The 13,942-nt window shown below is 33.5% G+C and overlaps 1 protein-coding gene across 3 annotated transcripts in view; it reads left to right on the top strand.

Moving 5' to 3' along the window:
- The window catches only part of LOC143230343 (twist-related protein 2-like), a 71,843-nt gene extending 59,571 nt beyond the window's left edge, over positions 1-12,272 (top strand). For 2 of the 3 annotated variants that reach the window (XR_013016395.1, XM_076463753.1), the window contains one exon: positions 11,984-12,272. The gene's annotated coding sequence lies outside the window, so the exon portion shown is untranslated. Of the gene's footprint in view, positions 1-6; positions 154-11,983 lie in introns of those variants that run through there. The other variant, XR_013016396.1, reaches the window with a different exon arrangement.
- Positions 12,273-13,942: the final 1,670 nt, after the last annotated feature.

Below are 13,942 nucleotides of genomic sequence, written 5' to 3'. Positions count from 1 at the left end.
ATTCAGGATTGGAACGAGAGCCGGGTGTGGCCATGTGAGTACTGTTCAGTTTCTGGTAAAGCACTCTCCACTCTTTGTGGCCGTGGGTGCTTTATAAGAACGGAGGTGAAGCTCCACCGTTCGCCTGAACAGGAATAGCTTGGATGGTCGTAGGTACTATTGACTAACTCCTTTCCATTATGTTTATCAGTTCAAAATTAGGGAAAGCTGTCTGTAAATAATCTATGTATAGCTTTGGACGAATATTAAAATTAAAAATGCACTAACTCCCAGTATCAAAACTTGTGTCCCGTTACATTCCATAGTTGTTTGTTTTATAATTTTGAGTACAAACATTATTGCTTCTACCTATCAGTTTTTACACATTACGTTGAACGTTTATCCCAGTAACATAACCCTTATGAATGTATTCAATATAATCTATGCTTCACAAGTTTATTTCGGTATGTTCTAATATGTGCATGTGAAGGCGTATCTGCGAGTATATAAATAATTACACTATACATTGACAATAAAGTATTTAAAAATTACTAATACTTTTAAACATGTTTCTTTAAACATCAGGCACATTGTCTACTTTAAATATCGTTTCTCTTCTATTGTATTCACAATAAGATTTAGTTTTATCAGATATGAAAACCAAATTATTTAGCATGAATTTCTCGTTCTAAGTTTCTTTAGTACCAACAATTTCTTGTTTTGTTAGAGTGATCATTATACAAATGGTCAATGTTAACACTTTTTCGTTTTGGGACGTAACGATCACTTTTCAAATCACTTAGTGCTAACACTTTTTTTCTTCTGTGATACGATAAGTACTATTCAACTTGTTCTGTGACTCACGTTTCAAGTGCTTAGTGCTAACACTTTCTTGTTCTATGGTACAGGGTGTTCGGAAAGTCACTGTGCAGTTTTGTAATGATATTTTATTCAGTCTATTTCAAGCCAGCAACTGATAGCGGTGTTTAGAAACAAAATAAGAAGGATCCAGGCCTGTATTGATGCCAACGGGGTCACTTTCAACATTATTTATAATTGTCATTCATATTTACCCCCTGTATTCTATATTGAAATATATTTGTTAATAAATATATAAGTGCACAGTGACTCTCCGAACACCCTGTATAATCGTGCACGTATATAGTGAGGGTTCGAGAGTGTTCCTTCGAACTCGCTACTTTTGTGATGTAAAACAATTATGCTTATGATATTAAGCATTTTCCGTGTAGTATGCATTCATCTAATAAAGCATTTGCCTATTTGGCTTGGGTTTCTGTTGACACCTCGTATTTTGAAATCTGAAGCCGTATTCCTACTATCAGGTTTTGTAAGCCGGATTCTTTACAGTTGGTGTCTGTGACTCGTTGGTGATAACTTTTGAACAATAAACAAACGATAAAACTGTCCAATTATTTTAAAATAATATATAAAAACAAGTCAAATGTATATACAAATGTTCGTTACGCTGTCGGTTATTACAGTTGTATCCGGAAATTTAAACAGCTGTTTCTGTTTCGTCAAAGTCCACACAGGCTGGACACAAACCGAAGAAGGACTGAGCGCTCTAGCTTTAGTAAAAAATCATTATGACACTGCTATCATAATTGAAGCATTATGTTAGTTATTTACGGAAAAGTAACCCAGAAGAAAGAAGCGTGCTAACATGTTATTTCATTAGAGAATATACGTACATAAACGACAGTCAATGATTGAAGTATCTAATATATTATTGTTATTTGAATAGTAATAAAATTTAAGGAATAAATGCCCTGTATAAGTACTCTATAATATAATGATTACTATTCAAGGTATAAAGCTAACACATTACTGTTCTATAATGTATTGATCACTACTTAGAAGAAGAAAAGCATCGTGTATATTTTATTCACTGCAACAGTTGTTTTCTGTCATACAGGTTATTCACCCTTGAGCTTATAATTTGGGTAATATCTCGTGTAATACAGCATTACTATTCAAAACTAAAGTGTACAGAACATACATTCCAGCAAGATTTTAAGATCAACATTTTAATAACCGCCATCAGTATAATTTCAATTTGCGTGTTTGAAAGTAATATAAACGAACAGCCACTTGAGGTTGCAAAATGTATACATATACGGCAAAGAGAAACTTCTTGAGCGAGTGGCCAGAAAACATTTATTGATACTTTTGATGCTATAGTATATGAAAGCGTATATTTTTTCAAGTTGTGTTGATAACTCACGCTTGAACTTATATAAGTACAATATAGAAATAAGAAAAAATATTTTGCTTGATCTTAGACTAAGCTGTTGAAGTTTAAGATATGGTTCTAGTCAGTTAAAAAGTGTAAACGAATTTGTTTATGTGTGTAACAAATTTAGCATGTTCCAACTCACTACAACTACGTGCTGGTAATCTACTTCCAAATTAAAATTATTATTTTTTTCGCCTATATTACTTATATTTTATTTTAAGTGTAATCTCACATTTGTGCGTAAATTTAAGAACGTTTAGATAATAAATTTTGATACAAAACATAATCTCGAAACAACGGAGAGTGTATTTAATAATTAACAATATGCGCGTATGTAATAATTAAATGTTCTAAAGTATTTGTGCAACAAACTTCGGATATCACAAGTACGAGACAGTAAATACAGTGTCTAATATTCAACAGTTCGAAAATGTTTCGAGAACAAATTACATATCGCCCATGACGCAATAGTAAACGTCGTGTGTCTCATATTCAACAACATTCAGTTATGTTTCACGAATAAACTTTTGACAGTAATAAGGCAGTAAACGTTGTTCCAGAACTTGAGACAAATATTTAATACCAAGTTTTAACGACGTATTTCTCTTCTTGATGTCTATGAATGAAATGCTCAAAAAATATATTTATTATATGGTTCTTTTGTTTTTAATTCAGTGAATTGCAACGTCTTCGAAGATTATAGCTTCTAATCAATATTTATGCAAGAGTATGAATAATAAACGCTAGATCCCACGCATATTTTTAATTTATGAAACATCCTTATTTACTATCACAAGCTATCGTAAGTGTATCTAAAAATCTACCTTTTCTTTAATTCGAAGTACAATTGAATGGCTCAGGTGGCGAAGCTGGTGGATTGGGTGATGGTGGCCTTTCCATCTTTCGTGTCACGAAATACATATAATCCTATTTTAAAAACTTGAATAAACGACTGAACGGGAATCATAGCAATAAACGAAAATTCATTTCACAAAGTCATGTTATATACAGAGCATGAATATCCAGTTAACTTATATCTGTGTGCGTACGAACTGAGACACCAGTTTTTATCAAGCGTATAACTTATGACAGAATCCTATTTTCAACGCAATGTGGTTGGTTGCTGGCAAGATACATAAATAGATATTTAGCATTTATGCATCTCAGCCCCACTTTCAAATTCGTTACACTACTCACATAGCTTCGACAACATACATTGCATATAACTTCTCACAAGAAATTCCGTTTATTTCCTCCTTTGTTTGGATGCAGCGATAAAGCTACAAATTGGACCGTTTACGCGAGAAATCGATGCCTTATTCTAGCGTTCTAATCCTACAAGACCGCTGTGCCTACGAATGCCTTTTCCTTCGAACAAAATACTACAATTTATTGGAAAATATAAAATCTCAGAAAAAAAAGATGAAATATTTGTACGTCTTGTTCTTATCAGGAACTCAAACAAGCAGAAAAAAACTCAAAAATTATAAATTGCTTTTGTTATTAAAATTAATAACTGAAGAGAAAAAGAATGAAATCGTAAGTATTAATAAAGTACTGGTTTGTCAGCATTCATCCTTAGATCTACATAACTTTTAACTATATTTTAACAAGTTGATATAAACTTTTTGTTCTGAAGCTGTGCACTTAATTTTGTTAGAACACTGTGTTAAATCTAGACGATAAGAGTTGCCCTACATCTTGCTGTAAAATACTATTATTTGAATTATTTGTTGTTACCTGAAGTTCCACAAGTTAAGCTGCATATAACCTTCCATTATGATTCCTACACAGGCGCTAGTGACTTACGTCTCAATATTTATAATTCACTTGTCGTAAGTCTGATATTAAGAATATCACATGGTTTGAATTAGACTGTTATTGATTCTTGTTTTGTCACAAAAAATCTAAACCTATAGTTCTATCTTAAATTGTACATTACTTTAACTGTTCTAGACAAGTGAGTAAGTTCGTTTTCAACAAAAACTTTCTATTTGAAAAGTTTTACCGACTATTTATTAGATTTTAGCAAGGTTAAATTCATAGCTTTGATATCTCATAGACAAACTTGGCCATATCGTGGGCTCAATGAATATAATGAGAATCAATACTTTCTGTATATTAGGGAAATATTTTAAACACAATACTTCAGAGATACAAAATTCACATAAGATAATTTACAATATGTATTGCAGAAATACTTCATTTTACGGAGTAGTTGCAAATGAACAATGAACTGTTTATGTTGTTTAGCAACCGCTACTGATATGCTCATGAATTAGTTTCGTTTCTTTTGAATTTCGCGCAAAGCTACACGAGGTCTATCTGCGCTAGCCGTCACTAATTTAGTAATGTAAGACTAGAGGGAAAGCAGCTAGTCATCACCACCCACCGCCAACTCTTGAGCTACTCTTTTACCAAAGAATAGTGTGATTGATCGTCACATTTTAACGTCCCCACGGCTGAAAGGACGTGCGTGTTTGGTGTGACTTGGATTCGAACCCGCGACCCTCATATTACGAGTCAAGTGTCTTAAACACCTGTCCATGCCGGGCCGATATGCTTATGAAACAAGTGTTACTCGTTTTACTCTACTTTCTACAGACACATTCGCTTTTCCAACTTTATAATATAAGAGATTTATAGAATTTTACATGTAGGTACGTATGTTTATCAACATAGTGAAACTTGGACACAACTGAGTTTTAACAGTTTCGTAGTTAGACGTAGCTCTGGAAAGCAAATAAGAAACGCGTATTTCATTATTTTCTATGACGACAGAAGAAATTTCTTTGTGAAGAAGTTGTTCTCATACAGCGAAACACAAGTCTATTCCAAAAACAGATCATAGTTTGGAAGCTAAAGTTGTGAAAACACTGAAAAACAAAGCACAAAACGCTAACACTCTCTTTACGTTATACTGTTTCTTGTTTTTAAAAGAAAATATTGAGAAATTACTGATGCTTACAAGTTATAGTTCTTTGTTAAATATGGTACATATAATACCTCAAATCGTTCTTTATAATGTGTTATCAATACACTTACTTCTATACTAAATATTTTCGATTTATTTTGTAGTATCCACAATGCTTGGATTAATAATATAACGTAAACTTTATGCATAAAAATGTTGCATTTTTCTTCGGTCATCTACATTACATTAAGCGAATATACTGAGAAAGTAATTTGTAGTAATCCGTATTTGTTTAACGTTCGACACTCAACTACCGAAAAGTTGAGGCGGTGTAAAGCAAAAGTCTCAAGTCACACAGGATGTTTACTGTAAAACAAGTAAATTCGCGGATTGTGCTAAGCCTATCTCCTGTCCTATATATCCATCTCATAGATCTCTTTTCTCACCCTGAAATAATGGGCACATTCATTAAGTCTGGGGCGAAATTACCGTAACGGCCCGACCATTAGCGTCGGCGGCTTTTTTAATGAACAACCCTGAGAATCCCGTACTGCGCCTAACGGCACTTGCAGGGCTGCTGAGTGAAGATGTTCCACAATGGAATCATTCATAGTTCCCAAAGTCTGTTCTAGCTTTCCACAAGACTGGCGCTATTTAGAAGGAAAACGTTTTTCTTGGAAAGATGTGCATGATTTCTTGGTCCGAATGTAACGTAACAAGGGTTGTCAATAAGAATGAAGTCCATAGTTATGAAGAAATATAAGTACACATGACTACTTAGTCCTTATAAAGGAATGACAAATTATCTCTGACTTTATTTCTTTTATATCTCCACTACCTTATTTTGGTCGCAAAAAATATAAATCTGATTTTTCTAATCTAATATTTTACTTCATCTGCGTGTGTGTTTTCTTTCAGCAAAGCCACATCGGACTAGCTGCTGCGTCTACCGAGGGGAATCGAACCCCTGATTTTAGCGTTGTAAAACCGTAGATTTACCACTATCAAAACAGGGGACACTTCTTCAGCATAAGCAAACGGTTATGGTTCAAAATTTTTAGAACCTAGAAGTACAGACAACTTGGACAGGATTTCGTAAGTTGACGGAGGAAAAATGCCTGTAATATCTAATAAGTTAGTAAACTAATAATATATAAATAAAAATGAAGGTATACTCACACATAAACTCAGTATTTTCAAAGTAAAAAGTTACGTATTGAATTATTATGGTTATCTCCTATATTTACGCAAAGTATATTGGTCATGATCTCGTGGTAATTACGATAGTGTTACATACTAAAACTGTTTAAAATGATTTTTTTTATTTATAATGTAGCCTCATGAGGATCACAGATTTGTTCACAAATTTGTTACGTATCAACTTTTAACCAAACAGTCGTACATCTGCAGTATGCGACTCCAAAATTCCAAAATTTTAACTGCAAAGTTAATATAAAGGGCCTGACGTAAATATCCAAGTGGTTAATATGCCCGGAGTATTAATCGCGATACGTTGCCACAAAATGCGTCCCGTACATTTAGGGACGTGTTTGCGATACAAGATTGTCGGTGAAATCTCACTATGTGATTAGAAAAAAAAAAAAAAAAAAATCGATGGCTGTTGTTTACCACCATTTTAGGTTAAACTTACAAAGATTATGTTTAGCAATTTTTAAACAAACAACTCACACAAATAAACGTTAGCTGTTACATTGTATAACGGCCCAGCATGGTCAGGTGGTTAAGGCACTCGACTCGTAATCTGAGTGTCGCTGGTTTGAATCCCAGTCACACCAAACATGCTCGCCCTTTCAGCTGTGAGAAGTTATAATGTGACAGTTAATACCGCTATTCGTTGGTAAATGAGTAGCCCAAGAGTTGGCGGTGGATGTTGATGACTAGCTGCTTTCCCTCTAGTCTTACCTTACTAAATTAGTGACGGCTAGCGCAGATAGACCTCACTAAAGTGAACATGAATAATGGAAACACAACACACGAGGTCATCTGTGATTTTTAGCGTCGATGGTGATAACACCGGAAAACACATGAAGTAGTGATGTATTAGTGTTGTTTATGTAGGTAAATAGCAAAGTATTAACTTTTATTTGTTGTTATTGGGAAACTCTCTGGGATATTATTCGTTTCTGTGTTTTTATGGAAAGGTTTACATTTTGTTCTGTTTGTAATAATTTCTAGAAATTATATGGAGTATTAATGTTGTATGAGGTATTACAGGTATTACCAAATACCCACATGGATATTATCTCCACCCATTCTATTACTAAAACATTAAAGATTTGGTATTACCAGGTGTCGAGTTAACGTCGTTACAGGGACACCATTAATCCGTGATGACGAGAAAACCCACTTGTAGAGAAAATTATATATTTAAAAACGGCTAATATGAGTAGAGAAAACACTAATAGAGGAACGAACAACGTTCCGACCTTCTTCAATCATCGTCATCGTTGTTCGATCCTCTATTAGTGCTTTTTGAAATATTTCCATTTTCCTTATTTGTTACAATAGAACTACTAAGATATTATGCTCATCCATGGTGTGGACTACACGAAATGTTACCATAACCTATGCTATTATCAAAAACTAACACGAATTGTATTCTCAACTATGGTAATATTGGTGCATTACATATCAGATCTTTATGTAAAGTGTAGGCTACTGAACGCTCGGACGCTAAGCACGCCCGCCAGTGTGTGCTACTGTTCTTGGCTTCTAACAACAGTATCATGTACAGCTTAAAATGTTAAAAGTACTTGGTAAATTCACATGTAAGTATTATAATAATGCACTGAACACTCAGAGGCATATATCAGATGCAAATATAACAAATCTGACAATTTTACAGTGAGCTTAACACTGTCGTCACACGGTCAGGTAATACAGAGAAAGTAGTAGAAAGAGTAACTATTCTCCTGATAGTTAAACTGTAATTACTCTCAGTATTGTTGTAAGAGTTTTCAAGCAGATGGATACAAGAACACTGTCATCAATAAACCACTGGTGTTAGAGTTTATTCTTCTATATAGCAACGAACATTGTGTCGAGAAGGGTACAAGGTAACTCCTGTAATGGAAAAGTAATAAACAGAAAATACTTAAGTTTTTAAAACCCAAAGAAACTGGACAACCTGTATGTTAAAACGAATACTTGGTAAAAAGTAACCCAAAGGTTAGCCGTGGGTGGTGATGATTAGATGCTAGCTGTATTCCCTATAATCTTACACTGCTAAATTAGGGACGGCTAGCGCAACTATCCCTAGTGTAGCTTTGCACGCAATTTAAACTAAATCTAACTTACTTTATTTACCTGTTTTATTTTACGTTCTCACGTTAGAAGAACATTGATGAGTAGCTCTAATCTCTTGAATTAAAAACTTACTGTATGAGTCACCTTCTATTAATAATGCACAATTACGTTATAAAACACGCACTCAGGTGTCTTGTATTTATAATTGGTACCTACGATGAAAACAAGATATGAAAGGTTATGTAATAGTTCTAAAGTTCTATAATATAGAACTCGTATGAAAAGTTTCATAGTTATAAACACAATATGTGAATCGCCTTGTATATAATAATTGGTTCTTACTTTGGTAGAAATGTAAAATGTCATATTTATAATACTTGGATATTACGTTGGAACAGGATAAGTAAACGTCTTTTATATAATAATGGACTTTTACTTTAGAAAAAAATGATTCTTGAAATTTGTTGTATATGACAATAGATTTTACTTTGTAAACACGATGCACAAAATTTGTTATATATAATAATGGATTCGTACATAGAGAACACGTTACTGTAAACAAGCACCGTAAATCTGATTTTGGAGAACTTTCAAACACGTGTTTTTCGATAACATGTTTGAAATAATCGTTATAAGAAATGTACCACTTTATTTATTTATGATATGATAGACGTGATCTTAATTTGTGATGCCATAAAAAGGAACATGAACGAATAGAATAACCCAGACATTAAGTGTTAAATTGCCTCTTGGAATCTGAGATCTGATATATTATGATTTATGTAGAGAAACTACCAATTAGAGATTGAAAAATATAGTTATCAAATAGTATATAACAGTACTATGTTTGTGATGGCGTTGGAAATGTCACCCATCCATTTCCCAAAAGTTGATTAATGAGACTTGGTCCACAGGCAGAGCCAATTGACATTGACGGAGACCATGTTGAACTCCCGGACATAACCCATGCTAGTGATGTTGTTTTTTTATTTTTTGTACGATAAATCTCGTGTGTTAGTCAAACTTTGGCATCTCTCACAATTTATTTACGGATAAAGCCATGTTTTCTACTCTGTTTTTATCATACACATATACATACCTTGGTGTTCACTTTCAACTTTTAGTAATCTAATCAGTTGAAAAAACAGTCATTTGAAATAAGCGAATCATAACTATTGTCAATTTCTGGGAGCTCTGTTTCACTTGATTTTTTCTGATAACATTGAGTTTGTATTTAACACAAGGTTAACAGAAGATTGCCCACCCTCTTAAACCAAGAAAACTATGAATGATCCTCAAATTACCATCCTGATTTTTTACTGACTATTAATAGGGGGCTTAACACGTTACTTCATAATGAATAATACGATGTTTCTGTCTGTTACGACGCTCAGCTTAAATAATTAAAAAACAAACAGTGAACAAAATCAAATGTTACATATCTGCAATTACCTGGATCAATTGCAATATTAATGATATACTCGTTTAAATGTCTTGAAACGACTTGTGTTATTAGAGTCCTTGTAACGTACAACTAATCTGGTGCGTAGCTAGTTTAGGAAAAAATATCTTTAAAAACAAAACATTTACTTTTTCAATGGAATGCTCTCTAGTAAGTACAACATGATTCAAACAACTGTTTATACAGGTTACATGCAGTGATAATTGAATGATACATAGAGTCGCATATTTTTGTTATTACGTCTACATATGTTATTTAAAGTAATTAAAACACATTGTAACTTTTAAATAAACAAATCTCAACGGTTAGATCCTACAAGGATACTAAAAATTGCACTCTAAAGAAATACTGAAACACCACTTACTTATATATAGTAGGGCATAAATATTGCCATATCTCTCACTTTTATGATGGAAATAATTTGCACAAAATGGTTATAGTGAGCGTAGGCAAAACGTATAACACTATACAATACACAGGCGTTTTTACTGGAAGTAGTATCAGAAAAATGTTTGTCATTCCTGTTTCCACCTGTACTTGAACTTTTTGTATTTTCCTTATAGAAAAGCCACATCGGGCTATCTGCTGAGTCTATTGAGGGAAATCGAACCGCTTATTTTAGCGTTGTAAGTCCGTAGACTTACCGCTGTAGCGGCGGGGCTCTAAGCTTTTTAAGGGAACGCCTTATTTCTGTAAGACAGCTGGCTTCAATTCGTTTACACTGGACTTATGATGTTTTGATCTTATGTAAAATATAGAAGGAAGAAATCGAATTTGCAATATACCTACGACCTTCGCAATACCTTATCTAGTAATATACAAAAGTTTGGGGTGCAATATAACAAGCTGTTTTTGTTGTAGGCTGGTAAGAGAATAAATACCACCGAGCCGTTTTGAGCGGATTTTATATTCCTTCTAGGTCTAACATGCGCACTTCTTTGTGGGTTTTTATATATCTATAGCCTTAGCAGTCAATTGTAAAAAATGTTGTTTGAACTGAATCTTTACTGTTTAATGTGCTTTTTTGCCCGAACGTTCTGTTAGGGTTTTGTATAATTCTTTACGATTCTTATTATGAATTACTGCCGTGGTTAATGATAAAAATGTTTTTGTTGAAAATAGTGTCAATAAAATGTGTAGTAAGATACGCTTTTAATGAAAAATATATCGACGAGATGTGTTGTGTAGTATTTTAGTGGAAATAAGAGCCGTGTTGCTTGAAACACTTCGCTGTACAAATGTATTAGACTATTACAAACTAATTTCTGCATATTTGTAGCTGAATTGACAAAAGAAACAAATAATTAAGCATGCTTATTTTGAATTTAGCCACTAACTTTAAAGCAGTGTGTGTCCTCGTTTTATCTGAATACATATGGCCATAAAATACATAATTCATAATTCTAGTTGTATTTTATTCTAGAATTTCAAAGCAGGTTGTACATTTGGAAAATCAGAGGTGAACTTTGAACAGCACAGTAGTTTCATATATTATCTTATTGAACTTGATCTATAGTATTAAGTGATTTGACAAGTCCTGCATGGGTGTTCTGGACTCCCGTTTTGTTCCTGCTGAAATATATACATTTGGCGATTTAGAAAACAAACAAACTAGAATCTTGATCAAAATTTTAAAACTGCTTCCCTGTTTACCTCAGGCCTTTCTCAAATGTCTTCGACTGAGAAAAGGTAACCTATTTTACCCATACGAAAGTTCAACGTGTGAGATAAATAATCCTAGAGCTAAATCCACAAATTTATTTTTCGCGTCGTTATTGTTTTGGAATATTAGCAGGAACTAATTTTCAGAGGTTATCTTTGAAAATCGGTTACGTTTGTATTCATCCACTCACTTAATTACAAAATACTCTAGAAACCCTTCTTTGTTAATCAAATTTTCTATGTTCTGTTTTATTTAATGAAGCGAATCTAAACAATGGAAGTTAATTTTTCCCGTTATCACATCTCTGAATGATGAATTGAAATTATTACTCGAACTTAACTATTACAAGACAGATAAAACTACTGTCTTTAACCAATTTGAGCTGACATGTTTTTATATCACAATTTTTAATTACCGAAATTTATGTTGTTTTTCTTATAGCAAAGCCACATCATGTTATCTGCTGAGTCCACCAAGGGGAATTTAGCGTTGTAAATGCCGTAGACTTACCGTTGTACCATCGGTGGACTCTATCGAAAAGAGAATACAACCGGACTCAGCTTGTATAGGACCCATATGCATTAGTCGGAAAACAAGACCGTGCACAAGGAGGGTCCCAGTAACTTTATGCACACGGCCTCCATCACGTTGATAAGATCATTGCTGCTAATATATATGCTATATGTACATTGTTAATATAAGTTATCATATAATATATACTACGTCTGTATTTAATGTGTTATCTCCCTCAACAGCGGGCAAAGTTAAATTTCTGCGAACAGCCCTGTTTGGAAAGCTGTATGTATATCTTGAAGCTATACAAAGATGTGATAATATATTCAAAATCTAAACTACATCATTCTACATGCGACGTCTAAGGACATATAAATCTTAAACTAATGAAAATCTTCGTCACCGATCTATCTCAATTGAGGAGAGATGATATGATTTGGAACTGCGTTTTGAACTTGATTATAATACAAGACGTCGTAACCTTTTATAAGCTGATTGATATGTGTTCATATCACTTTATCAGAATATTACTTGAATTATGATAACTTATCACCAGCCTTTTAGTGCCCCTGCTTAATAAGCTATAATTATTTAATCCTAAAAAATATCACATTAAACAAATAAAAAATTACATTTAAAGTGCACATTTTATTGTCATTAATATTGGCTAAATAATTTAGACTTTCTTTTGTTAGGCAGATTAGACAAGTATGTTATGAACTATGATATGAAAAATTAAAGTGCAACAATTTAACATAATACTTTGTCTAACAAGTTCCCCTCCTTGAAAAAAATAGAAATGAAATATACCCGTAGAAATACTAATTTCAAATAAAACTATCACTCTAAAATTGTTCAAGGTTAAAGTAAAAATAGCTTAGATGTGTTTCTAATTATTTCCCACTTTGAAGAGAGTAAAACATTTATATTAATAGCTGTCCACTGCAGAGAGCGCAGCCTCTTAACTCCACACGCGCTTATTTATCATAACAATTGTCATTTCTTAACCTCTGAGGACGCTCGATTCGTAACCTGAGGGTTGCGAATTTAATTCCCGTCATACTAAATATGCTCGCCCTTTCAGCCGTAGGGGCGTTATAAAGTTATGATCAATCCCACTATTCGTTGGTAAAAGAGTAGTCCAAAGTTGGCGGTAGATGGTGATCACTAACTGCTTTCCTTCTAGTTTTACACTGCTAAATTAGGGTCGGTTGCAAAGATAGCCTTCGTTTAGCTTTTTGCGAAATTCAAACAAACAAACTTAACCTCTGGTATATTGTTAACCTTTTATTAATTTTAGCTTGAACCAAGCGGGTTGATATTTCATATTGAAGTTCTTATTTTTCACCAACTTTATAATGATTTTCAGGTGTCCCTTCACATACTTAACAGACAATATACTATGAAAAGAAAAAAAACTTTTGACGAAATTAAAAACTGGGTTCGTATCGGCGATCTTTTTCAAGGAGTTGTTATATAAAACTCGGTGAAAGTTTAACATCATTTAGCTTTTCAGGGTGATTTTGGAAACTAAACAACGAACTTGACATTTGAATAAAGCAGAAATTTATGGTTACCTTATATGACGTAATTATAGTTAACGTGGTTGTCAGGGTTAGTATCATTAAAATAAAAAATGATATTTTGAAACTGTTTCAGCATTTTCCTCGCTTGGCAGTAGTAGCTTACTTCTCTTTTTATTCTTCTTTGCCTTAAACGTAGTTTTTTTTAAAGCTCACTTTTCATCTAACGCTGCGATTCTTCAGCGGTACTATCCAATGATTTCATTTGACAACTGACAAGTGGCGCGAAAAATAGTGAGATGTCAGGCACTGATTAGGCAACCTGAGCTGCCCATGTCTCTCAGCACGCGTCACGTGGAGAACA

The sequence above is a fragment of the Tachypleus tridentatus genome, chromosome 10, assembly GCF_004210375.1.
Source record: "Tachypleus tridentatus isolate NWPU-2018 chromosome 10, ASM421037v1, whole genome shotgun sequence".
In the NCBI taxonomy this organism is placed as follows: domain Eukaryota; kingdom Metazoa; phylum Arthropoda; class Merostomata; order Xiphosura; family Limulidae; genus Tachypleus; species Tachypleus tridentatus.
Note: the sequence above shows the minus strand (reverse complement) of the source record. Positions and strands in the feature narration are given on the sequence as shown.